This window comes from Muntiacus reevesi, chromosome 1 (genome assembly GCF_963930625.1).
Source record: "Muntiacus reevesi chromosome 1, mMunRee1.1, whole genome shotgun sequence".
In the NCBI taxonomy this organism is placed as follows: Eukaryota; Metazoa; Chordata; class Mammalia; order Artiodactyla; family Cervidae; genus Muntiacus; species Muntiacus reevesi.
Window position 1 is genome coordinate 111,610,521 of NC_089249.1, and position 26,250 is coordinate 111,636,770.

At 38.7% G+C, this 26,250-nt stretch overlaps 1 protein-coding gene and 1 pseudogene across 4 annotated transcripts in view; one reads left to right on the forward strand and one right to left on the reverse strand.

The window, feature by feature from the left end:
• The window catches only part of LOC136146198 (small ribosomal subunit protein mS38 pseudogene), a 29,095-nt pseudogene extending 22,242 nt beyond the window's left edge, over positions 1-6,853 (reverse strand).
• The window catches only part of EVI5 (ecotropic viral integration site 5), a 223,122-nt gene that overhangs the window by 22,839 nt on the left and 174,033 nt on the right, over positions 1-26,250 (forward strand). The window lies entirely within an intron of this gene.

The window sequence follows — 26,250 nt, forward strand, 5'->3', positions numbered from 1 at the left end:
TGCTGTTGGCAGCTTCTGTTGCTGTTTTTCTTTAGCCAGAGCAGACTATTAAAGGTCTATTTGGCCTTTGTATGCCACGTTCATAGCAACATTATTCACAGTACACAAACTGGGCAACAACCCAAATGTCCATCAACAGAAGAAGGGATAAACATTAGATGAGTAGAGTTCGTTCTTTCTTTCCTTCCTCCATCTCTCCCTTCTCTCTCCTCCTACCTTTCCCCAACCTTTCCTCCCTCCATACCTTTCTTTCTCCCTCCAGTTTTTCATAGCCTGAGTTTCTATTCTAGCACCATGAAAAATGAGAGAAGTGTATATAATGGAATATTGTTCAGTCATAAAAGGAAATGAAGTTCTGATATGTACTACAGTGTGGCTAAACCTTGAAAACTTTATGCTGAATGAAATAAGCCAAGACACAAAAGAACAAATATTATATGTATTGTTTGCTGTTGTTTAGTCACTAAGTTATGTCTGACTTTTTGTGATCTTATGGACTGTAGCCCACCAGGCTCCTCTGTCCATGGAATTTTCCAGGCAAGAATACTGGAGTACGTTGTCGTTTCCTCCTCCAGATTGTATATATTAATATGATTCTATTTATATATCTAGACTAGTTAAATTCACAAAGTCAGAACGTAGATTAGAAGTTACCCGAGGCTATGGAGAAAGAGGAATGGATGCATAGTTTCTGTTTGGTACAGAAAATGTTTTGGAAATAGTGGTGATAGTTGTACATCATTGTGAATATAATTAATTCCAATGAATTGCACACTTAAAAATTGTTACAGTGGTGGGTTTTTATGTCCTGTATATTTTACCCCAGTTATGAAACTGTTTGGAACCTGTGAGAGCCTTGTGGCTAGTTCGAAGTTTTACTTCTTAGTAAGGCTAAGGTCTCACTCATTCATGCTTCCTCATGGTTCCCTTGTTCATGCTCCATCGTTTTTGAAAAAAAAAAAAAAAGACTAGCACTGATTGAGTGGTGATTTTTATGGGTAATTTTTCTTCAAGATTTTTATTTTTTTTGTAAATTTAGATCACATAATGAAAATATTCATAAATGAGACTTATTTTAAGAACAAATCAGAAAATATTTATCTTCTTTGGCTTATTATGTAGTATTCTTTCTTTTAGTCTTTATTTCTTCTTTATGATCTTTCACTTTTTTTGAATGTATGTATCATTCTGTAATTTTATAGTTTTTAGTATAACTAAATTGGAGATAATTGGGAAAAGAAAGGATTCTTCACATCCCAACAATTCACTACTATATCATTGAGTTTCTTGGTTTTAATTTTAATATGTTTTCTTCTGTTCTCTTCTTATGTCTTTGTCCTTATGAAAATTTTTATACAATTTGAGTTCCTTTTTCACTTTTTGCTACATTAGCATTCTGCATGTGGTCTGCCTTGTCTTCCTAACCATCTTTTTTTCCCCTAACCATTTTTTAAAATAAAGTTACAACTTCCAGTTTCTGCAGTCCAATGCTCTACCCCTGAGCTATACCCCCCTAACTTCCAGTTTCTGGTTCAGCATAGAAGTTGCCACTTCCCCTTAACAACAGGTGAAAACTAAACAAACTGAAAAATCAATGATTCTTGTATTTGCAAGAAGTGAGGCCACAAGACAGAGCACTGCCCCCTAAGTTGGAGAAAAACAGAGGTAGATACAGAGAATTACAACTTACTGGAGAGAAACCTGAGTTTGAAACCTCTGTGGGAACTGGTGGTAGGGAAGGGAAGCCTGAACTAAAACTGATGAGTTGCTGCAGGCTCAGTGTGAACAGGTCTGAGAGATAAAAAACTCCAAGGGGACCCAGTCTTTGGTGCCCCAACACTTTTGTGAATTTTGCCTCCAGGAGCTTGGCCAGGTTTTCATAGTGAATATGAGAGAAAAGTCCCCTCTTGCTTCCAGCTGGAGGAAAGGAAAAGGAAATGTTTAAAAATACAGCGGAATATTCTTTTCTTAACAACATCTGCCCTCAGGAGGAAGTGTTCAACCAGAGTCTCATCTCCTGGCGTTTGATCGGGGCCTATCTGACCTGGGGGAAATAAACAGCTCTGGTCTTGTCTGGCCATTTTGTCTCACGTAAGGGGAATGAAATGCTGGGAGAGGAAGATGACCGGGTGGCACATGTAAAGTTCAAAGTTCAGAGGTGCAGGCTCACTGAGAGACTAAGATCTAGTCATAGGGACTATAAAATGCTTCCCTTCCCGCCACACTGTACTACCACATTATCAATAAAGGCCTGTTTACAGTAGTTCCTTTTACCCAGTACATCATATCTGTAAAGCAATTATAATACACACTGAAGACGAAAAACAATTTGAAGAGATAGTGCCAGCGTTAGAACCAGACTCAGATATGGTAAGGATGTTGGAATTATCAGACAAAAAAAGACTTTAAAGCCACTGTGATCAAGATGCTAAGGCCTCTAATGGATAAAGTAAATCGCTGACACAACAGATGGGCAATATTAGGAGAGGGTGGAAATTATAAGAAAGAAACCAAAAGCCCAGGACCGGACGGTTTCACAGCTGAATTCTACCAAAAAATTTAGGGAAGAGCTAACCCCTATCCTACTCAAATTCTTCCAGAAAATTGCAGAAGTAGGTAAACTTCCAAACTCATTCTATGAGGCCACCATCACCCTAATAACAAAACCAGACAGAGATGCCACAAAAAAAGAAAACTGCAGGCCAGTATCACTGATGAACATAAAGATAGAGATAAAGATTTAAAAGATAAAGATTGTTAGAATAGATTAAAAAAAAAAAACAAGATTCAACTATATTGTCTATAGGAAATCCCTTTTAAATATAAAGACACAGATGGGATTAAGAGGTACAGACTACTATGTATAAGTAAATAAGCTACAGGGATAGATAGTACAGGGAATGAATATAGCCAATATTTTATAATAACCAAAAGTGGAATATAACCTTTAAAAATTGTGAATCACTGTTATACACCTGAAACTTATATAAAATTGTAAGTCAACTATACCTCAAAAAAAAAAAACAAAAAAAAACAACCATATAGATTAAAAGTAAATGAATGGAGAAAGATATAAAAGATATACAATTGCTAACATTAATTAAGACAGAACAGCTATATTAATTTCAGACAGCAGATTTCAGACCAAGGAAGGTTTTCAGGGACAAGCAAAGAAGGGGATATATAATAAGGGGATCAGTTCATCAAGAAGACATAACAGTTCTTGATATGTATACACCTAAACCAGGGCACCAAACTGAGGCGAAAACTGAAGAATTGCAAGGAGAAATAAATGAATCCATTTTCACAACTGGAGACTTTAATACCCCTCTAAGAAGTGAACACATTCAGCAGGCAGTGAGGACACAATTGAGTTCAATAGCACCATCAGTCAACTAAATATAACAAATGTCTGTTAATATAGACTACTTCATCCAACAACAGCAGAAAGTACAGACTACTAAAGCTCACGTGGGACATTCATCAAGACGGATGACATTCTACCAATTTCTTGAGAGACAAAATCTGCCCCAGCTCACACAAGAATAGACAGGTTTTTTAATTAGAAAGTAATAAAATTTTTTTGGCCACACCATGCAGCATGTGGAATCTTAGCTTAGTTCCCTGACCAAAGATCGAACCCCTCCCCCTTGTAGTGGAAGAATGGAGTCTTAATCAGTGATCTGCCAGGGAAGTCCCAAGAATTGACAATTTCTATTAAAGTAATTGAATCAATTTTAATAACCTTCCAGAACAGGAAGCACTAGACCCCTGTGGATTCACTGGTGAATTCTACTGAACAGTTAAGGATAAAATTATACCAATTCTCTACAGTCTCTTTAAGAAGATAGAAGCAGGGGGGTACTTCCTAACTCCATTCTGTGAGGCCAGCATTACCCTAATACCAAAACTGGACAAAGACATTAAAAGATAGCATGCACACCCAAATATCTCATGAACATAGATGCAAAAATTCTCAACAAAATATTAGCAAATTGAATCCAACAGTTTATAAAAAGAATAACATATTGTGATGAAATGGGATTCATCTCAGTTATGAAGGACTGGTTTAAGTTTTGAAAATCAGTTAATATAATCCACCACATCAACAGGCTAAAGTAGAAAAATTGTATCAATAGATGCAGAAAAGCATTTGACAAAATTCATCACCCACTTATGATGGCCAACTCTCAGCAAACTCTCTTTGAACTTGATAAAGAATGTATACAAAATTATACAGCTGATGTACTTAATAGAAACCTGTAGCTTTCCCACTAAGATCAGGAACAAAGCAAGGATGTTCCCTATCCTACTGCATTTCAACACCATACTGGAAGTCCTAGTTAATGCAGTAAGATTCTTTTTTTTAAAAAAGGGAAGTTAAAGGTATACAGACTGGGAACAAGAACAACGAAAACTGTTCACAGATGACATGCTATAGAAACTCTGAAAGGTTTCAACTACAAAAACTTCATGGAACTAATAAGCAATTATAGGAGGGTTACAGGGGAAAAAAAAAAAAGTCAATCGATTTACTATATATCAGCAATGAACAAGTGGAATTTGAATTGAAAAACACAGTGCCATTTACAGTAACACCTTGAAAAATGATTTCAGTTCAGTTCAGTCACTCAGTCATGTCTGACTCTTTGTCACCCCATGAATCTCAGCATGCCAGGCCTCCCTGTCCATCTCCAACTCCCAGAGTTTATTCAGACTCATGTCCATTGAGTCGGTGATGCCATCCAGCTATCTCATCCTCTGTCATCCCCTTCTCCTCCTGCCCCCAATCCCTCCCAGCATCAGGGTCTTTTCCAATGAGTCAGCTCTTTGCAAGAGGTGGCCAAAGTATTGGAGTTTCAGCTTCAGCATCAGTCCTTCCAATGAACACCCAGGACTGATCTCCTTTAGGATGGACTGGTTGGATCTCTTTGCAGTCCAAGGGACTCTCAGAGTCTTCTCCAACACCATAGTTCAAAATGAACTACTTAGATATAAATCTAACAGTATGTGCAGGGTCTATTTGAGGAAAACTATAAAACTCTGAATGAAAAAAGCTACTAAATAAATAGGTATTCATAGATTGGAACACTCAGTTTGTAAGAAGGTCAGTTCTTCCCAATTTAAATCTGTAGATTCAATGCAATCCCTATAAAACCCCCAGAAAATTATCTTGTTGATTTTGGCAGACTGACTCTGAAGTTTATAAGGAGAAGCCAAAAATCCAGAATAGCCAACATTGTTGAAGGTGAAGAAGAAAGTTAGAATTCTGACACAATTCAACTTCAAGATATACTATAAAGCTACAGTAATCAAGACAGGGTGGTGGAGAGGAAGGGATAAATTGGGAGATTGGGATTGGCATGTACACACTACTATGTATAAATAGATAACTGATAAGGACCTACTATATAGCACAGAGAACTCTACTCAGTACTCTGTAATGACCTATATGGGTAAAGAATCTAAAGAGTGGATATATGTACAACTGACTCACTTTTCTGTACAGCAGAAGCTAACATACATTGTAAATCGACTATACTTTAATAAAAATTAAAATTTTTTCTAAAGGGAGGAGAAAGGAATGAGTTGATGGTGACAGACAGATGGACAAACTCCAAATCTGATTGGGGGAACAAAAAGGCAGTATGGTGGATAAATAACAAGATCCTATTGTATAGCATGGGGAACGATACTCAATATCCTGTGATAAACAATAATGGGAAAAGAATATGAAAAATTATATATACATGTATATATAATTGAATCTCTTTGCTATACACTAGAAATTAATGCTGTAAATCAACTATACTTCAATTAAAAAGTATAGTATTGATGAAAGAATATACAAAACAATGGAATGAAATAGCCTAGAAGTAGTCACACATAAATATAGTCAACTGATTTTTGACAAAGGGACAAAGGCAATGCAATGGAGAGAAGATGTGTGTGGGTTAGTCACTCAATCGTGTACGACTCTTTGCAACCCCACGAACTGTAGCCCATCAGGCTCCTCTATCCATGGGATTCTCCAGGCAAGAATACTGGAGTGGATTGCCATTCCCTTCTCCAGAGGATCTTCCTGACCCAGGGATCAATCCCACGTCTCCTGCATTGCAGGCAGATTCTTCACCATCTGAGCTACAGGGAAGATCTCAGAGAGAAGATAGTCATTTCAACGAAAGATAACTGGAGTAACTAGGTATCTACATTAAAAAAAAAAAAAGGATTCTAGGTACAGACTGTACATCCTTCACAAAAATTAATTCAAAATGGATCACAAACCTAAATGTGAAAGGCAAAACTGTAAAATCCCTAGAGGATAACATAGTAGAAAATCTAGGTGACCTTGGGTTTGGCAATGACTTTTTAGACACAACACCAAAGGCACAATCCATGAAAAAAAAAATTCATGCCTGTGTGTAAGACACTGTAATGAGGATGAAAAGGGAAGCCAAAAAATGAGAGAGAGTATTTTCTAAAGACATATCTGATAGTGAAACCACACTCCTTTTCACATAGGGTTTGAACTCAGCCAAAACTAAGGTTGAACCCATGGGATAGGACTTGAACCCACTGTCTTTTAATTTAAATCCGATACTGAAGCTCAGTAAGGTTTTTTTTTTTTTTCTCTGATGAGGAAAATTTGGCCTGAGGCAAAGCAATTGGTAAAAAGTGAGTTTATTAGCATAGGACACTTTTGTAGGCAAGAGAGCACAGCCCTGAGAACAAAGAGGGCTACATTTTTATAATCAAAGAAAGAGTAGGGAGGGGATAAGACCACCTTATCAATGTTAATCAAGGCTTTCATCATTAGTTCCTCTTTTGACCCTTTATGATCTGAGACCGTCATGGTGCTATTTAAATCATATGTATATTAGCATAAGGGTAGTAACATATATTAAAATATGATAATTCATCTCAGCTTTCATTATAAGGTACCCTTTCACTTACATTCCCGTCTTGGCTATATGCAGAGATGCTAGTTTTCAAGGACCGTTAGCTCCCTGACTTCAGGTAACATGAATCAGACCCCATGTCTATTATCTTGTGTTTTAGTTATCACAATTTATGGCTTGAGTGTGCCTGGTCTTCCTTCAAGGTGTAGATTATTGCTGGGTTCCTGAATTCTTTCTTTGAATGGTCACTGACTTACATCAGTCTCCCAAAACTCTCTTAAAATTCTGTCTCTGTCTTTAATCCCCTAGTGGAATTTTTAAACTAACCTTTTAATTATCCTCCTTTATCTGGTATCCCTACTGATATCCTATCAATAATGGACTTTATCTGATATCCCTATCAGTAATGGACTGTTAGCCAAAAATAGAGAATTCTTAAAACTCAACAGCAAGAGCTCAACACAATTAAAAAATGGACCAAAGACCTTATCAGACACCTCACCAAAGATATACAGAAGGCAAAAAGCGTATGAAAAGAAAAAAAACAAACAGGAAGATGGTCCACAACATATGTCATCCAGGAAATGCAAATTAAGATAACTGTAAAATACTACCATATTCTTATTGGAATAGCCACAATCTAGAACACTGACAACAACAAATGCTGACAAGGATATGGAGCAACAGGAGCTATCATTCATTACTTGTTGCAATGCAAAATGGTACAGTCACTTTGGAATAGTTTGTCCAGTTTTTACAAAAGTGAACACACTTTTACCACACAGTCCAGAAGTTATACTTCTTGGTGTTTACTGAAAGGATTTGAAAAATTACATCAATAACAAAAACCTGCTTATGGATGTTTATAGCATCTTTACTTATAATTGCTAAAACTTGGAAACAACCAAGATATCCTTCAGCAGGTGAATGGGTAAGAAAACTGTGTTACATCCAGACAGTGGAAAATTATTTAGCACCAAAAAGAAATAATCTATCAAGCCCTGCCAAGACATCCAGGAAACTTAAAAGCCGCCAGTCTGAAAAGGCTGTACATGGTAAGAGTCCAACTCTGTGATATCCTGGAAAAGGCAAAACCATGGAGACAATAAATGGGTAAGTTGTTGCCAGGCATTAGGAGGAAAGATGAGATGAAGAGGCAGAGCACAGAGGATTTTTTGGGCAGTGCAGCCACTATGTATAATGCAATTGGACTTCCTTATTCTTGGATTTCTCATTCATGGATTCAACCAACTACAGATAAAAATATTTTAAGAAATTACAGGAACTTCTTTGGCGCTCCAGTGGTTAAGAATCCAGTGCAGGGGTCATGGGTTTGATCCCTGGTCCAAGAAGATTCTACATGCTGTGGAGCAACTTAAACCCATGTGCCACAACTACTGAGCCCACATGCCCTAGAGCCCATGCTCCACAAGAGAAGCCACAACAACGAGAAGCCCATGCACCACAATGAAAACCCAGTGCAGCCAAAAACAGATATTTTTAAAAAATTTCAGAAAGTTCCAAAAAGCACAACTCGAATTTGCCACACTTCAGCAACTAGTATTATAAGTAATCTAAAGTTGGTAAAGTATAGGAGGATGTGCGCAGGTCATATCCAAATACTGTGCCATTTTATATAAGGCACTTGAGCATCCACAGATTTTGGTGTCCACAAGGGTTCCTGGAATCAATCCCCTGTGGATACTGAAGGGTGACTGCACTGTAATGATGAATACATACCTTTACGCATTTGCCTAAACCCACAGAATGTACCGTAGTTTAAATAATGGAATGACAGAATGGGAATAATGAAGTGGGAGGAATACAAATCAGCTAGGATCTTTTGTCAGTGTGACCAAAGCCATTCAATAATACCTTTGAACCCTTTACTTCTCCCCAAAGATGCAGAATTATTTGTTTATTTCTGTATATAGTTCTTCAGCTTTTGTTACATTATGTGTTAATTGTTTCTATGTTTGTCTGCTCACACTCCCATCAGTGGTGCTACTTGAGGACAGGGCAAGATAGGGACCAAATATATTCTTCTTCCCACTCAATGCTGTGCTTAACAGTAAATATCTGTAGAGTGAAATTATAGGGTTTTTGTGGAGGTAAATAAGTTAGAAGAAATATTAAATTCCTGAAACTGAGATAGGCAGGTTTTTGAGTCATTGTTAACTTGTGTAGACCACCCTGTTTCTTCTGAAGTGTGGTAACAGTAAGCTTCTGAACTACTAATGCCACTTTGGCTGTAGGAGTTTGGCACTGATTTTGAAGTCTTGGCATTTGGCTTCTATTTTGTTATTGTTCTCTGGGGCTTGGTTTAGGAGAAAATGTCTTCTGTAAAAGATTTTAATTGCAAACTCCTTCTGGGCATATTAATTGAAGGTAAATGTTTTTTCTTTTCATTTTTCAAAATATGAAAGTGTAATAAAAGACCTAAAGGCCTTTCAGCTGAGGATTTTGCTGATGGTGTCCTCAGGAGGCAGTGCTTAGCTTCAGCTACATCCTAATGAATTATTTTTATTTATAGATTTTGGAGAGACAGTGTATTACTGCAGAGAGTAATATACCTAATGTTAGAATATTCAGGTTTGAGTCTCACTTTTAGTTTTAAGTGTGAGCCTCTCAGAACCTGTTTTCTCATTTGGAAAAGATTTCATGTTCATGAACTGTAGCACTCCTTGCCAAATAATAACAAAATGCCAGTTTCTCTGGTTTCAGTAAATGGCGCCATCAGTTGCTCAAGTCAGAATAGATTGTACTCTTGATTTGTCTTTTGCCCTTATTATCTAAATCTACTTCATCAGAAAGTCGTTTTATTTCCACCTCCACAGTATTATTTTGGAGGTAAATATTACATCTATTTTCTTAGTCTCTGCTGCCCCATAATAGCTTAAATCTTGTTTCTTACCCAGATTTCTGTAACAGTTTCCCACCGAGTCTCCCTACTATTTCTCTTATCCCCCTATAATTTGTTTATAAAGGAGGGTACTTTTTTTTTTTTTTTTATAAAATAGAAAAGACCATATTATTTTTCTACACATGGTTAAAATCTTAAATGACTCTCATATTCCAAACAGTTTCCAAATTCCTTTCTTATAAGATCCTTACTGACTGAGCCCTGGTTGACTTTTTTAGTTTCATCTTTCTGCACATCCCCTTAAGCTACTGTGCTTTAGCCAAAATGCTCTCCTCTTAGTTCTAACCTCTGCTGTTCAGTATGGAGGCCACTAGCCACGTATAACTGTTAAGCACTTGAACTGTGACTAGTCTGAATTGAAATGTGCTCTAAGTATAAAATGAGTTTCCTGGGTGGCTCAGTAATAATCTGCCTGCCAATGCAGAAGATGCAGGAGACATGGGTTTGATCCCTGGGTCAGGAAGATCCTCTGGAGTGGGAAATGGCAACCTGCTCCAGTGTTCTTGCCTGGAAAATTCCATGGACAGAAGAACCTGGTGGACTATACTTCATGGGGTCTCAAAGAGTCAGACACGACTGAGCGCACATTCACATACATCCATATAAAATACACACTGGATTTCAGACTTAGTATTAAGGACAGAATGTAAAATATTTCATTAAATGTTCATTTTCTGTCAAAATAATGTTTTTGGTATATTTGGGTTAAATAGAAGAATTTCATTTGCTTTTACTTTTTAAAGTTTAGCTACTAACAATTTAAAATAACTATTGTGGCTTGCATTGGGGGCTCATCTTATATTTCTTTTGGGCAGCTCTTTTCTAACACATTGTTTGCTAATTCCTCAGGGTTTTTGTACATGTTGTTACTTTCTTTGCCTAGCTCTTTGTATAGCTGGCTTCTTCTTGCTCATTTGGAAGATCTTAACTTGAATAATGCCTCCTCAGAAAGGCAGTCCTTAACTGCCCTAACAAATTGAGTTCTTGTTTGTTGTCCTCATGCCATTTAACCTTCCATGCCTTTGTTCACAATTTGTCTGATTTAACTAGTTCCTTGAAGGTAAAGAACACATCTCTCTTCGTTACGACTACATATTCATGTGTATTTACCACCCAGTAAAGTGATTTTTAGATTAGATTCTAAATGTGACTTGTCAAATAATACTTGTCAACGTAGTAATACGGGACTTCTTCTCAGATCTGTTGTAAGAATTAAATATATTAAAATATTTTGTAAAGGCCAGTAGCAATGTTATTTATATGTAGAGAAGCTGGAGAAATTGATCATGTGCCTCCTGAGAAATTAAAAATCAGTTAGATGAAGCAGTTTGAATTTAGCCTGCAATTTGGTGTGTCTTTCAACCTTTGCCTCTGATAGTTTGACACAACAGTATATATATTATGTGACCTAGAACTTCGGAGGATTGTCATGTTTTAAAAATGGTTTTTTGAAAGGTTTTTTACCTCTTTCTTTTCTCCAGTAGTTATTTTTATAGCTTTTATTTTCTTTGTAAGGGTAGTTAGGGTATTCATTTAAAATAATATCAGATCTCAGAATAGGTGATGAAATACTTGTAGGTGTATTGTTATCTTCAGTTTTGGCTATGTCTTTTCCTTGGCCATTCCTTAAATATGCTGAGATTATCAGAATAAAACTTAGTATTCTAGTCAGTATTCAGGTATCACTCATGCTAAGTTAAGATGACATTGTTTAAGAAATTATTTCCATAGGAAGAATTCTTGTCAAAAAGAAAATTTAATTTGATTTTTTATTCAGTGATTTCACAGAAACATATTTGTATTTTAGAAAATAAAGGTTAACTCACAGTTTGTGACATACTGATTATAAACCCATCAATAGCAGCAGAGATCTGGAGAACAATGATAATTCTTACTTTGTAAACTATTAAAGATTGGGAGAGGAAACAAGCAAGGGTCCAAATACAATTAGTTTAAGCCTCTGTAAAAGCTTAGGGGCTTCCCAGGTAGCCCAGTTGTAAAGAAGCTGCCTGCCAATGCAGGAGACGTGGGTTCGATCGCTGGGTCAGGAAGATCCCCTGGAGGAGGACATGGCTGCACACTCCATTATTCTTGCCTATAACATCCCATGGACAAAAAAATAAATATCCCATGGACAGAGGAGCCTGGCGGGTTGCAGTCTATGGGGTAGCAAAGAGTCCAACACGAGTGGGTGACAGCACACACGCACAGACACAAAAACTTAGGAGGTAGGTGGGGAGAACATTATGAGGCTTTTATTAATTAATATGCAGCAGCAGAGGCAGTCGAGGAGGCACTGATACAGCAGTAGTGGCAAAAGTTTGAATGCCTACAATGCCACGTGGCCTTCTGAGTGTTAGAAAATCATAGGATATATGTTATCAACCTACTTTTTTTTTTCAGTTGGGGGTTAGAGGCATCAAGTGATGAAACAAATTGCCCAGGGTCACACAGCAACATCTGGGTACAGAATTTGTACTTGATCCAGCACAGAGTAAAAAAAGAAGTGGCCAAAGATGGATTTGTGGGGGGACATCTGATAAAGCGTAGAAAGGATGTAGCAAGAAGGAAACCTGAGAAGCAGAAGGAAAAACCAAGGGTGTGTTGTCATAAAGGCTCCGGGAAGAGAGAGAAGAAAGAGGATTAGTATGAAGATAGCTGCATTTATTGAGTGCTCTACATATGCCAAATGCTTTGATTACATTTTATCTTTTATTTTTGACCCTGTTTTATAGATAAGAACCTGAGGCTTCTTATATCAGTAGTAAGGAGAGGAGCTGGTGTTGTACCCATGTCTTTTTTCTTTTTTAACTTTTTCTTTTGTACTGGGGTATAGCCAGTTAGCAATGTTGTGATAGTTTCACATGAACAGTGAAGGAGACTCAGCCATACATATACATGTATTCATTCTCCCTGAACTTTCATCGTCTCCAGACTGCCGCATAACATTGAGCAGAGTTCCCCATGCCATACAGTAGTATTTCCTTGTTGATATCCATTTTAAATCTAGCTGTGTTTACATGTTCACCCCAAACTCCCAAACCATCCCATCCCCCCAGTTCTCTAAGTAAGTTCGTTCTCTAAGTCTGTGAGTCTGTTTCTATTTTGTAAGTAATGAACCTCAGTCTCTAATTTCAAAGACCAAGTGCTCAATCTCTAAGCTGTCCTGCTTCCTAACAATATGAGGGTTTGTGGAAAATAGTGATCAAATTGGGAGGAACAGTAAACGTAGGAATCCAGCTCAAGAAGTACAGTAACTGGATGTGAGGGCGATCTGGTTGCGACATCTGTCACCCCATTGATCGCCAGGGTTGATTTGGCTGATCTGGCTGGCTAGGCGGGTGTCCCCTTCCTCCCTCACCGCTCCATGTGCATCCCTCCCGAAGCTGTGTGCTCGTTCAAAGAGGACGACCATCCCCGATAGAGGAGGACTGGTCTTCGGTCAAGGGTATACGAGTAGCTGCGCTCCCCTGCTAGAACCTCCAAACAAGCTCTCAAGAAGTACAGTAACTGAATAATAAGACTTTGGAAAAAAAACCATCAAAGAAACAAATCAGGAAAACTTCCCAGGACTGAAGGACATGAATTTCTAAGTTAAAAGAGCCCATCAGAGTCCTGAGCACAATGGAGGAAAAAAACATTTGTGTCAAAGCATTTCATTGCAAACTTTTACAATTTAAGAAACCAAAGAAGAGTTGGAGAACTTCCCAGAGATGAAGGGAAAATGGGCTAATTAATAAAATTAGAGTGGTTTCAGATTTTTCAATAAGAATAAGTGAAGTGAAGTCACTCAGTCGTGTCTGACTCTTTGCGACCCCATGGACTGTGACCTACCGGGCTCCTCCATCCATGGGATTTTTCAGGCAAGAGTACTGGAGTGGGTTGCCATTTCCTTCTCCAATAAGAATAGTGAAAGGTAAAAGACAACTGAGGGCTATATCTGCAAAATCTCAGGAAAAATTATTTCTAATCTAGTTTGTAATGCAGCCAAATTTTGAAGTGTGAGAATAGAATAAAGATATTTTCATGTATGCAGTGTCTCAAATTTACCTCTCATTCAGCCCTTCTCAGGAGGCTTTTGAAGGTGTTAACCCACCAGAATGAGAGAGTGTACCAACAACTAGAAACACACAGGGTTTAGGAAATAAATTACCCAGCCTCGTGAGGAATGGATAACAGTGAAGGGAAGTACCTGGAGGACAGTGTATACTAGGTGTAGAGAGCAATCAGTCCAGAATGGAGCAGGTCAGTTTTCAGAATGGACATGGTCAAAAATTGGTAACTCATGTGATAAATATGTTGTGGAGATTTATAAAATTGGACGAACTGGGAAATAATTGGGCATGAATTAATAATGCATACATATTAAATAAAATGAAGAAGTTTATTAAGGGTATGTAAAAAGTTCCTCTTCATGAACCACACCCTTGTGGTGAAGTGGCTTGCATAACTCAGTGAGCCGAGCCATGCTGTTTAGGGCCTCCCAGCATGGATAGGTCACACTGAAGAGTTCTGAAGGGTCTTAGTAAAGAGTTTTCTGGGTCCACTGAAGGAGGAAGTGGCAACATATTCCAGTATTCTTGCCATGAGAACCCCATGGACAGTATGAAAAGGCAAAAAGATACGACACCGGAAGATGGGCCCCTAGGTTGGAAGGTATCCAAAGTGCTACTGGGTAAGAGCAGAGGACTGTTACTAATAGCTCCAGAAATAACGAAGCTGCTGAGCCAAAGCAGAAACAACGCTTAGTTGTGGATGTGTCTGGTGGTGAAAATAAAGTCCAATGCTGTAAAGAACAATATTGCATAGGAACCTGAGATGTAGGTCCGTATATCAAAGTAAATTAGACATGGTCAAACAGGAGATGGAAAGATTGAGCATTAACATCTTATGAATCAGTGAATTAAAGTAGATGGGAATGGGTGAATTTAATTCAGATGACCATTATATCTGCTACTGTGGGCAAGAATCCTTTAGAAGAAATGAAGTAGCCATCATAGCCAACAGAAGAGTATGAATGCAGTACTTGGGTGCAACCTCAAAAACGACAGAATGATCTCAGTTCATTTCCAAGGCAAACCATTCAACATCACAGTAATCCAAGTCTATGCCCCAACCACTGATGCCAGAGAAGCTGAAGTTGACTGGTTCTGTGAAGACTTAAAACACCTTTTAGAACTAACACCAAAAAAAGATACCTTTTTCATCATACGGGATTGGAGTGCAAAAGTAAGAAGTCAGGTGATACCTGGAATAACTGGCAAGTTTGGCCTTGAAGTATAATAGGAAGCAGGGCAAAGACTAACAGAGAACATGCTGATCATAACAAACACCCTTTTCCAACAACCCAAGAGATGACTGTATACATGGACATCACCAGATGGTCAATACCAAAATCAGATTGATGATGTTTGCAGCTAGAGGTGGAGAAGCTCTATACAGTCAACAAAAACAAGACCTGGAGCTGACTGGCTCAGATCATGAGCTCCCTATTGCAAAATTTGGGCTTAAATGGAAGAAAGTAGAGAAAACCATTTGACCGTTCAGATATGACCTAAATCAAATCTCTTAATATTATACGGTAGAAGTGACAAATAGATTTAAGGGATTAGATTTGGTAGACAGAATGCCTGAAGAACTATGGACGGAGGTTCATAACACTGTATAGCAAGCAGTGACCAAAACCACCCCAAAGGGGAAAAAAAATGCAAGAAGGCAAAGTGGTTGTCTGAGGAGTCCTTACCAATAGCTGAGAAAAGGAGAGAAGGGAAAGGCAAAGGAGAAAGGGAGAGATATTCCCAACTAAATGTAGAGTTCCAGAGAATGGCAAGTAGAGATAAGAAAGCCTTCTTCAATGAGCAGCACAAAGAATTAGAGGAAGACAATAGAATGGGAAAGACTGGAGATCTCTTCAAGAAGATCAGAGATACCAAGGGAACTTTTCATGCAAAGATCGGTACAATAAAGGACAAAAATGGTATGGACCTAACAGAAGCAGAAGATATTAAGAAAAGGTGGAAGAATACACAGAAGAACTATACAAAAAAGATCTTCGTGACCCAGATAATATGATGATGTCATCACTCACCTAGAGGTAGATATTCTGGAATGCAAAGTCAAGTGGGCCTTGGGAAGCATCACTATGAACAAAGCTAGTGGAGGTGATGAAATTCCAGTTGAGCTATTTCAAATCCTAAAAGATGATGCTATGAAAGTACTGCACTCAATATGCCAGCAAAATTGGAAAACTCAGCAGTGGCCACAGGCTGGAAAAGGTCAGTTTTCATTACAATCTCAAAGAAAGGCAATGCCAAAGAATGCTCAAACTATCACACAGTTGCACTCATGTCACATGTTAGCGAAGTAATGCTCAAAATTCTCCAAGCCAGCCTTCAATAGTACGTGAGCCATGAACTTCCAAATGTTCAAGCTGGTTTTAGAAAAGGCAGAGGAACCAGAGATCAAATTGCCAACATCCGCTGGATCATCAAAAAAGCAAGAGAGTTCCAGAAAACATATATTTCTGCTTCATTGAGTATGCCAAAACCTTTGACTGTGTGGATCACAACAAACTGAAAAATTCTTCAAGAGATTAGAATACCAGACCACCTGACCTGCCTCCTGAGAAATATGTATGCAGGTCAAGAAGCAATAGTTAGAACTGAACGTGGAACAACAGACTCGTTCCAAATAGGGAAAGGAGTATGTCAAAGCTGTATGTTGTCACACTGCTTATTTAACTTATATGCAGATCATCATGAGAAATGCTGGGCTAGATGAAGCACAAGCTGGAATCAAGATTGCCAGGAGAAATATCAATAACCTCAGATATGCAGATAATACCACCCTTATGGCAGAAAGTGAAGAACTAAAGAGTCTCTTGATGAAAGTGAAAGAGGAGAGTGAAAAAGTTGGCTTAAAGCTCAACATTCAGAAAACTAAGCTCATGGCATCCGGTCCCATCACTTCATGGCAAATAGATGGGGAAACAATAGAAACATGAGAGACTTTATTTTTTGAGGCTCCAAAATCATTGCAGATGGTGACTGCAGCCAGGAAATGAAAAGATACTTGCTCCTTGGAAGAAAAATTATGATCAACCTAGACAGTATATTGAAAAGCAGAGACATTACTTTGCCATCAAAGGTCCGTCTAGTCAAAGCTATGGTTTTTCCAGTAGTCAAGCATGGATGTGAGAGTTGTATTATAAAGAAAGCTGAGTGCCAAAGAATTGATGCCTTTGAACTGTGGTGTTGGAAAAGACTCTGAGAGTCCCTTGGACAGCAAGGAGATCCAGCCAGTCCATCATAAAGGGAATCAGTCCTGAATATTCATTGGAAGGACTGATGCAGAACTTGCAACTCTAGTACTTTGGCCACCTGATATGAAGAACTGACTCCTTTGAAAAGACCCTAATGCTGGGAAAGATTGAAAGTGGGAGGAGAAGGGGATGACAAAGGATGAGATGGTTGGATGGTATCACTGACTCAATGGACATGAGTTTGAGTAAGCTTTGGGAGTTGGTGATGGACACGGAATCCTGGCATGCTGCAGTCCATGGGGTTGCAAAGAGTTGTACACAACTGAACTAAACTGAACTGAATGACAAATTTTACTTTTTTGGGCTCCAAAATCACTGTGGACAGTGACTGCAGCCATGAAATTAAAAGACTCTTGCTTCTTGGAAGGAAAGCTGTGTCAAACCTAGGCAGTGTATTAAAAACCAGAGATATCACTTTGCTGACAAAGATCCATATACTCAAATCTATGGCTTTTCAGTAGTCATGTATGGATGTGAGAGTTGGATCATGGATTATAAAGAGGACTGATGCTTTTAAACTGTGGTATTGAAGACTCTTGAGAGTCCCTTGGGCAGCAAGGAAGGAGTTTAAACCAGTCAGTCCTAAATGAGATCAACCCTGATCTCATTTCCAATTTTATCATTGGAAGAACTGATGCTGAAGTGAAGCTCCAATACTTCAGCCACCTGATGTGAAGAGCTGATTTCATTGGAAAAGACTCTGTTGCTGGGCAAGATGGAAGGCCAAAGAATGGGGCTTTGGTTAAATGGTTTGACAGCATCACTGACTCAATGGGCATAAATTTGAGCACACTTCGGGCGATAGTGGAAGACAGAGGACCTGAATAACAACAACAACAACGTAAAATGTTGGGGGAAGGGAGTAAAAGTAAACACAGCCAGTTATAGAACTGCTGTGACTTAAGTTACATAGCCATGTTAATGTATGTACTGAATCTCGATTGACCAAAAGTATGTTTTAATTAGATAGGAGTGGTGAAATGTAAGAGATGTGTGCATGTTATGGTAGGCAAGGCATGGATGGTGTGGGTGATGGGGAAGAGAACTAAATTGTCCTGTTTCATAGCGAGAGGTCAGTGGATAAATTATTTAAAACTTTCTTTTTGGTTATAGGCCTCATATAGCTGATAAACATATTGTAAGGGGAAGTAACAGTGATGAATCAGACGTTAGCTGAAGGAAAGCCTGGTTTTCTTATTTATGTGTCTGCGTATTATGTGAACCTTTGAAAGCTATTTGCAAAATCTTGTTTGTATGTTCCTGAAGTTTTCAAAGTGGCCTTAAAAAATGTCCAGACTTCTGTCTTAGAGGTGTAAGGGGTGGTATGATTATAGTGATGGTGGTTTTCAGCATGCTTGACCTCTGAGGTTGTTTTGTTGTTGATTCTTTTTATTTATTTATTTATTTTTAAAAAAATTTTTGGCTCCATGGCATGTAGGATTTTAGATTCCTGACCAGGGATTGAACCCTGCCCCCTGCATTGGAAGTACAGAGTCTTAACTACTGGACTGCCAGGCAAGTCCCCTGGTGTTGATTCTTGATAAGTATTTTTCTTCATGTGTTATTTAATCATTTTATATGAAAAATGACATTGGGAAACTACCATTTTGTTTTTGGTCCTTTATCAAGATAAATCTCCAGAGGATTGCTTTGTATCTTTGTGCTGCTTTATGAGTTAATATCTTCAGTTCTTCTAGTTCACTGATTTCCTCTTTATGGGTGGTTATAACCTGTTTAACTGTCTCTTTCCCTCATCCTTCTCATTCCTGGTTTTTTCCTTGCTCATTTAAGATACTCTCTTTTATTGCTTTCAGCATTTTAGACGTACTTAATTTATAGTCTATATTTGGTAACTCTAGTAGTCAAAGTGCTTCTTGATCTAATTCTGTGTTTATTTAATTTGTCGTTATTATTAGTAGTATTATTTTTGGCCTCTGTGAGATCTTAGTTCCCTGTCAGGGATCTTTTCCCCAGTTGAAGTGTGAAGTCTTAACTACTGGACTGCTAGAGAAGTCTTGAGTTGTTCTTTGAGCTTTGTTTCCTGTGTGCATTGTAAATTGTGGGCTTTTTTCCATCTGTGTCTACTTTGGTGGTTTGATTGAGCATTTTTAATTAAAGAGATTTTAAGAGCAGTTATGTGAACTTGAGTTCGTATGGACATTTGGAAATTTGAGGTTGTGGGGCCCAGTTTTAGCAGGATGTATATTGCATATGATAAGATGGGATCTGCATTTTAATGATCATTTGAGTACTTAGCAAACTGCTTTATTTTTTAATGCTTTCATGTGCTCTAAATAGGGAGGGAGTTTTCCCCTAGCTGTCTTGATGTCAGCATGATTTGGCTAAGTGAATACTTACTGTATTTACTGGTTATTACTCTCCCATTTATTTTATATGTAACTTACTCTTTATTGCACAGACATTTGTTGAATATCTACTTTATGGTAGACACAGTCTTTGGTACTAGGGATATAGAGATATTCAAGATACAGTTTCTTCTTTTGTTGAAGTCAAGTAGCAGATGAAACTGAGAAAAACCTTGTTGAGAACTTACTCAGCCTTTATAAAAGTTAAAAATGATAGGATGTGTTGGCAGATAGAAGGGATACCTTGCTCTGAAGTAAAAGAAAAAGATGTTTTGAGTTGAGTAGCGAAATAAATGAGGAATTAGATCACTTCTGCTTCATTAAGGTAAGGCTGTTTGATTGAGAATGTCTAAAACACCAGATGGTGAGGAAAGTTGTGGAAAGACATGAAAATAGGGTTTTTGTTGTTTTTTTTTAATATTTATTTATTTGGCTGCACCAGGTCTTAGTTGTAGCATATGAGATCTAGTTCTTTGAGCAGGGATAGAACCTGGGCCTTCTGCATTGGGAGCAGAGAGTCTTAGCCACTGGACCACGCGGGAAGTCCTTTTTTTTTTTTTTTTTAAAGATAGGAGATTTGATTAGAGGTGAGGAGAGTTGTCAAGCATTGTCTGCATCATAAACTGGTCTTTGTTATTTTATTGAGAAATTTGTTCTAACCTAAATTTTATGTTGTTGTTTTATATACAATATAATGCTAATTTTATTTAAAATACATAAAGTATGGAAGAAAATATATCCAATATTAATAGTACTGACCTGGAAATTTTTTTTTTTCGTGGATGTGCTGCAAGGCTTGTGGAATCTTAACTCCTGAACCAGGGATTGAATCTGGGCCCTTGGCAGTGAGGCACTGACTTCTAACTGCTGGACCACCTGGAATTCCCTGACCTGAACTTGAAAATTTTTAAATTTTATTCTGTTTGTTTGAGTATACTGGATTTTCATTGCTACACACTGGCTTTCTTTAGTTGTGGTGAGGGGAGGATACTCTCTAGTTGTGATGCATGGGTTTCTCATTGTAGTGGCTTCTCTTGTTGAGGATCATGGGGCCCAGAAGGTGCGAGCTTAGTAGTTGTGGCACATGGACTTAGTTACTCTATGACATGCGGAATCTTCTCGGACCAGGGATTGAACCTGTGTCCCCTGCATTGGTCAGTGGATTCTTAACCACTGGATCATCAAGGGAGTCCTGACCTGAATTTTTAAAATAACTTCTTTTTCAGAGATAATTCACATCCTATACAATTCACCCATTTAAAATATATAATTTAATGGTTTTTAGTATATTCACAGGCATGTGCAACCATCATCATAGACAATTTTAGAACATTTTCATCACTGCAGAAAGAAACCTAGTGCCCTTTAGCCATCACGTCCTGTCCCTACATCCTCGCCACTCCTACATAATCATTAATCAGCTTTTTGTCTAAGGCAATGGTGACCCACTCTAGTACTCTTGTCTGGAAAGTCCCATGGACGGAGGAGCCTGGTGGGCTGCAGTCCATGGGGTTGTGAAGAGTCAGACATGACTGAGCGACTTAACTTTCACTTTTCACTTTCATGCGTTGGAGAAGGAAATGGCAACCCACGCCAGTGTTCTTGCCTGGAGAATCCCAGGGACGGGGGAGCAAGGTGGGCTGCCATCTATGGGGTCACACAGAGTCGGACACAACAAGTGACTTAGCAGCAGCAGCAGCAGCAGCAGCAGCAATGCCTATTCTAGACATCTCTTATAAATGGAATCATTATATGTGTTATTTTGTGGCGGGTTTCTTTTACTTAATATAATGTTTTCAAGATTAATTTATGTTGTAGACTATAGCTAGTTCATTCTGTTTTTAGCTGTGACCTATTTTTTTAAATGTAAATTTAATTAAAACTGCTTATACCATTGAACTAAGCTTTTTTGGATATTTTTACTGAAAGATTTCTTTCCATAAAATAGAGTAGGTTTCTATTTCAGTCACTTATCTTAGTTAAAATATAAATATTTACAACTATATCTTTAACTTAATTATATCCTGTATTATTCAAAAGAGCAAGATTCCTATTTCGAGAGAATAGCCTACTTGTTAAACAAATGGCTCCCTTGAATATCTTACTTCTTGGCATTCCTTTAACATATGATCAAAATGCTATTTTAATAGCAGTGAAAAAATAATACTATGATTTAAAAACATTTGACTCTGAGCTGCAAGTCAAGTGATACATTTTCTAACTTAATTAAATGATGTTCTTTTAGACCTTTGGAGCATTAATGTTATTTTCTGGTTCTGCTATTTACTTGTATTTTCCTAGTGTACTAATTTGTTTTTTCTCAATTACATGTGTCCTCCATCCTCTCAAAAGCAAAAACAAGTGCAGTATGATGTCTCTACTAATGCAATGTCCTGGCTTTATTTTAAGTTTTGTTAAATATTTTAATTTTATTTTGTGATTTATAGCTGTGTATCAAACCACCATAAAACTTAGTGACTTAAAATAATCATCTTAGTATATTTGTAGATTCTTTGAATCAGAAATTTGGACAGAGCTTTATGAGGAGAGCTTGTCTCTGCTTCATAATGCATTTGAAGCTGAGAAATGTAGACCTTTCATCTAAGGCCTTGAGGTATATCTTACACTCATGTCTGGTGGTTGATGATGGGACCTCAGAGAAGCTGTTAGCCAGAATACATACCTCCACTTGGCCTTTCCAGGTCTCTCTGGGGGCTGGTTTAGGCTTCTTAACAGCATGGTGCCTGGGTTCCAAGAGTGAGCCTCAGTAACGATGTTCAGTGTACACTACTGGTGAGGTAGTCAGACAGGTCTGCTCAGGGTAAAGAGCACAAGACAGAGACTCTCCCACTCAATGGGAAGATACGAGGGAAGCAGTGTGGCCGTCTTACGGGTTGAATTGTGCCTCTCCCTCCTCCGCCTCCACCCCAATGGATATGTTGAAGCCCTAAGCCCCATTAACTCAGAATGCAGTCTTATTTGGAAATAGGTTTGTTGCATATATAATTAGGGGAGAACGCCTTAGAATATTGGAGGCTAAGATGGAAGTGCTTGAAGTGCTGCAACTACAAGCCAGGAAATGACAGGAATTGTTGCCAAACCACCAGAAGCTAGGAAGGGACATGGAAGGGTTCTCCCTGTAGATTTTAGAGGGAGAATAACCTTGCTGATGCCTAGATTTTGAATTTTTAGCCTTTAGAACAATGAGACAACAAATTTCTGTTGCTCTAAGCCACCCAGTTTGTGGTACTTTGTTAAGGAAGCTCTAGAAAACTAATACAGGATATCTTTAAAAAATAGAATCTGCTACAGTGTTGTAAGATAGCTTTTTTCTCTCCATTTGTATTTGGCAGTGGTTTTCCCCATCTACACATTTATGTTATTATATCCAAGGGAAACTTAACAGGAGGGGCTATTTTAATAGTCATCAGCCTAGTTTATCTGTTAACATTTTTTGGTGAATGAGTACAAAACATAAAAGATTGTCAGTGTATATAGCTGCAAAAAGAAGTTGGAATGGGACTTAGATTCATTGAAATGTAATGTTAATAAAAATTTATTAAGGGAATATTAATTTTGAATGCCTACTATTCACATGGTTTTGTTTTTTGTTTTTGAAGTGTAGTTGATTTACTATATATATATTGTTTTACATGTACAGCATAGTGATTCAATATTTTTGCAGATTATACTCCATTATAGCTTATTACAAGATAATAGGTATAGTTACCTGTGCTATACAGTATATTCTTGTTGCTTATCTATTTTATATGTAGTATTGACAGTTTGTATATTGAATGTTAATCTGGTACCCTTAATTTGTCCTCGTTTCTCCCTTTTGGTGACTACAAATTTGTTTTCTATATTTGTGAGTCTGTTTCTGTTTTGCAAATATATTCATTTGTATTATTTTTTAGATTCCACATATAAAGGATGAATATAGCATTTGTCCTTCTCTGACTGATTTCATTAAGCATAATATTCTGTATGTCCATCCACGTTGCTGCAAAAGGCAATATTTCATTTGTTTTTAATCCCGAGTAATAGCCCATTTCCCACGCCCCTTTCTGCCCCACACCCACACACATCTTCTTAATCCAGTCATCTGTTGATGGGCACTTGGGTTGCTTCCATCTGTTGTAAATGGTGCTGCTGTGAACCCTGTATTGATGTATCTTTTCGAATTATGCGGTTTTGTTTTTTCAAGATACTGAGTTGGCAAAAAAATTGAGTCAGGTTTTTCTGTAACATCTTATAGAAAAACCCAAATGTACTTTTTGGCCAACTCAGTATGTACCCAGGAGTGGAATTGCTGGATCATATGGTAGTTCAACGTTCAACAACTCAAACATTCAAAAAAATAAGACCTTGGTATCCAGTCCCATCGCTTCATGGCAAATAGATGGGGAAACAGTGGAAACAGTGACAAACTTTTCTTGGGCTCCAAAATCACTGCACATGTTGACTGCAGCCATGAAGTTAAAAGACACTTGCTCCTTGGAAGAAAAGCTATGACTAACCTAGACAGCATATTAGTAAACAGAGACGTTATTTTGCCAACAAAGTAATGCAGAGACATTACTATGCCAGCATAATCAAAGCTGTGGTTTTTCCAGTAGTCATGTATGGATATGAGAGTTGGACCATAAAGAAAGCTGAGTGCTGAAGAATTGCTGCTTTTGAACTGTGGTGTTGGAGAAGACTCTTGAGAGTCCCTTGGACTGGAAGGAGATCAAACCAGTCAATCCTAAAAGAAATCAGTCCGGAATATTCATTGGAAGGACTGATGCTGAAGCTGAAGCTCCAATACTTTGGCCACCTGATGTAACTCATTAGAGTCAACTCATAAGAGCCGACTCATTAGAAAAGACCCTGATGCTGGGAAAGATTGAAGGCAGGAGGAGAAGGGGATGACAGAGGATGAGATGGTCGGATGGCATCAACTCACTCAATGAACATGAGTTTGAGCAAGTCCTCGAGTTGGTGATGGACAGGGAATCCTGGAATGCTGCAGTCCCTGGGATTGCAAAGAGTCAGACGTGACTGAGCAACTGAACTGAACTGACTTGTATCACTGATCCTGTTCATTATGCCTGTTGTCGTGCTGTTCACACTATTTGCACTGTTCGCTGAACCCAGGATAGGCAAGGCTTGAGCTAAGAGGCTGAAAAGAGACTCGAGGAGCTGTAGGAACTGCAGACACATTTATTCTCTCCTAGCTACCACGGCAGCCATAATACAGCTTCTCTTCTGGCTGATGCAGTAGCTGTAGCAGCAGCCACGATCCATGTCATAGCCATAACATAATCTCATATAACATAACCATGATGCCGCTCCAGTGTAACATCAGTGCAGCAGCACCAGCCCCGACTTTCATGGTAAAGCTCACACAGATGTACTGCACAAAGTAGCTCATGACCACATGAGTACCTCGTGATACACATGCGTGGTCTACAAATGATTTCAGCTGTTACATGGTCTGTTCACAAAACGTGGGGTGAGAAAGCCTGAACATGCCATCTTGGCCAATTTGCTGTCTCCCCACATTCCACCTCTTCAGGATCTTTCACCTTACATCCTATGTGCAGTGCATCTTTAGCGATATTCCCTTGGCCTGTAGCACTGACCCTTGGATTTACATCTTGCAACAGCAGTGGCTACAACAGCAGTTACATCCCCAATAGATAGCAAAACCCAATGCCAGGTGTCACCTGGAATTTATGTTCCATTCCTTGCCCTCATGGGGCTAGAAGAGCCACCCTCCATGTGTGGAGTGCCTTTATCTTCCATGGCCAGGTCCAGTCCACCATCTGTCCTTGTGAGATTGCAGGAGAGCCTCCACAGGGGAAGCTCCACCCCTGCCAGGTTTATTATTAAGGACTCACAGAACCCCCTGCAGACGCCGGGGCCCACCCCTTCAAGGTTGAGGCATTCCCAGGTGGTGCACCCTACATGATTCCAAATGCTCTCACTCTCTTCTAAATCTTCAAGAGAATCAGTGGGTAGTAGCATATCATACGACACAGCCTTTTACAGCGCAGTGTTCTAAATCTAGAACACAGCCTAAGTCTCTACAGCCTAAATCTGTATGATTTGGCCGCATCACCGTCAGTGTATACATTAGAACCAGGAAACTACTCTGGCTTGCCATAAACAAGGCTGCATTCAGCACCAGTGTCAGCCAGGGCCATTACTCTCTGCACATTAGCTAGTGACCAGTGACTTACAAGTTCTACATGGGGCTGCCTCTCCTTGCTTGGGTTCTTCAGGGGGACACCCTGGTCTGAGCCATACTTAGAGCCGGAAAAGGGTAGCATCTAAAGGAATGTCCTAGGGTGCCGTATAATCTTTTACGTGAGCCGCCCATTTCTTGCTGTGGGTTCTTCCCACATGTGGTAAACTGCTGCTCTGGTCTCAGCTACCTCCATAGCTCTGGGAGCAGAGCTTTGGGTTATTTATCAGTTTTTTCTGTCAACTCCTGCTGCCAGTAGATCAACCCACACTTGCATTCTCTTCACTAGGATGGGGCCTTTACCAGCTCAGACCCCCTTCAGGGTATTTACACGTTTAATCCACTTTGGCCTGCTGCCGCCCCTCAATTTTCTCCCAGACTAGCCACCATCAGGGTCACCTCATAGATGGGGTGCCCCACATAGGGTGCTAGGATAGCAGTCAGGGGTTCAAAAAAGGTAGATGGGGCATTGTTCAAAATGGCTTCTCGAATGCTGCCAGTAAAACGCT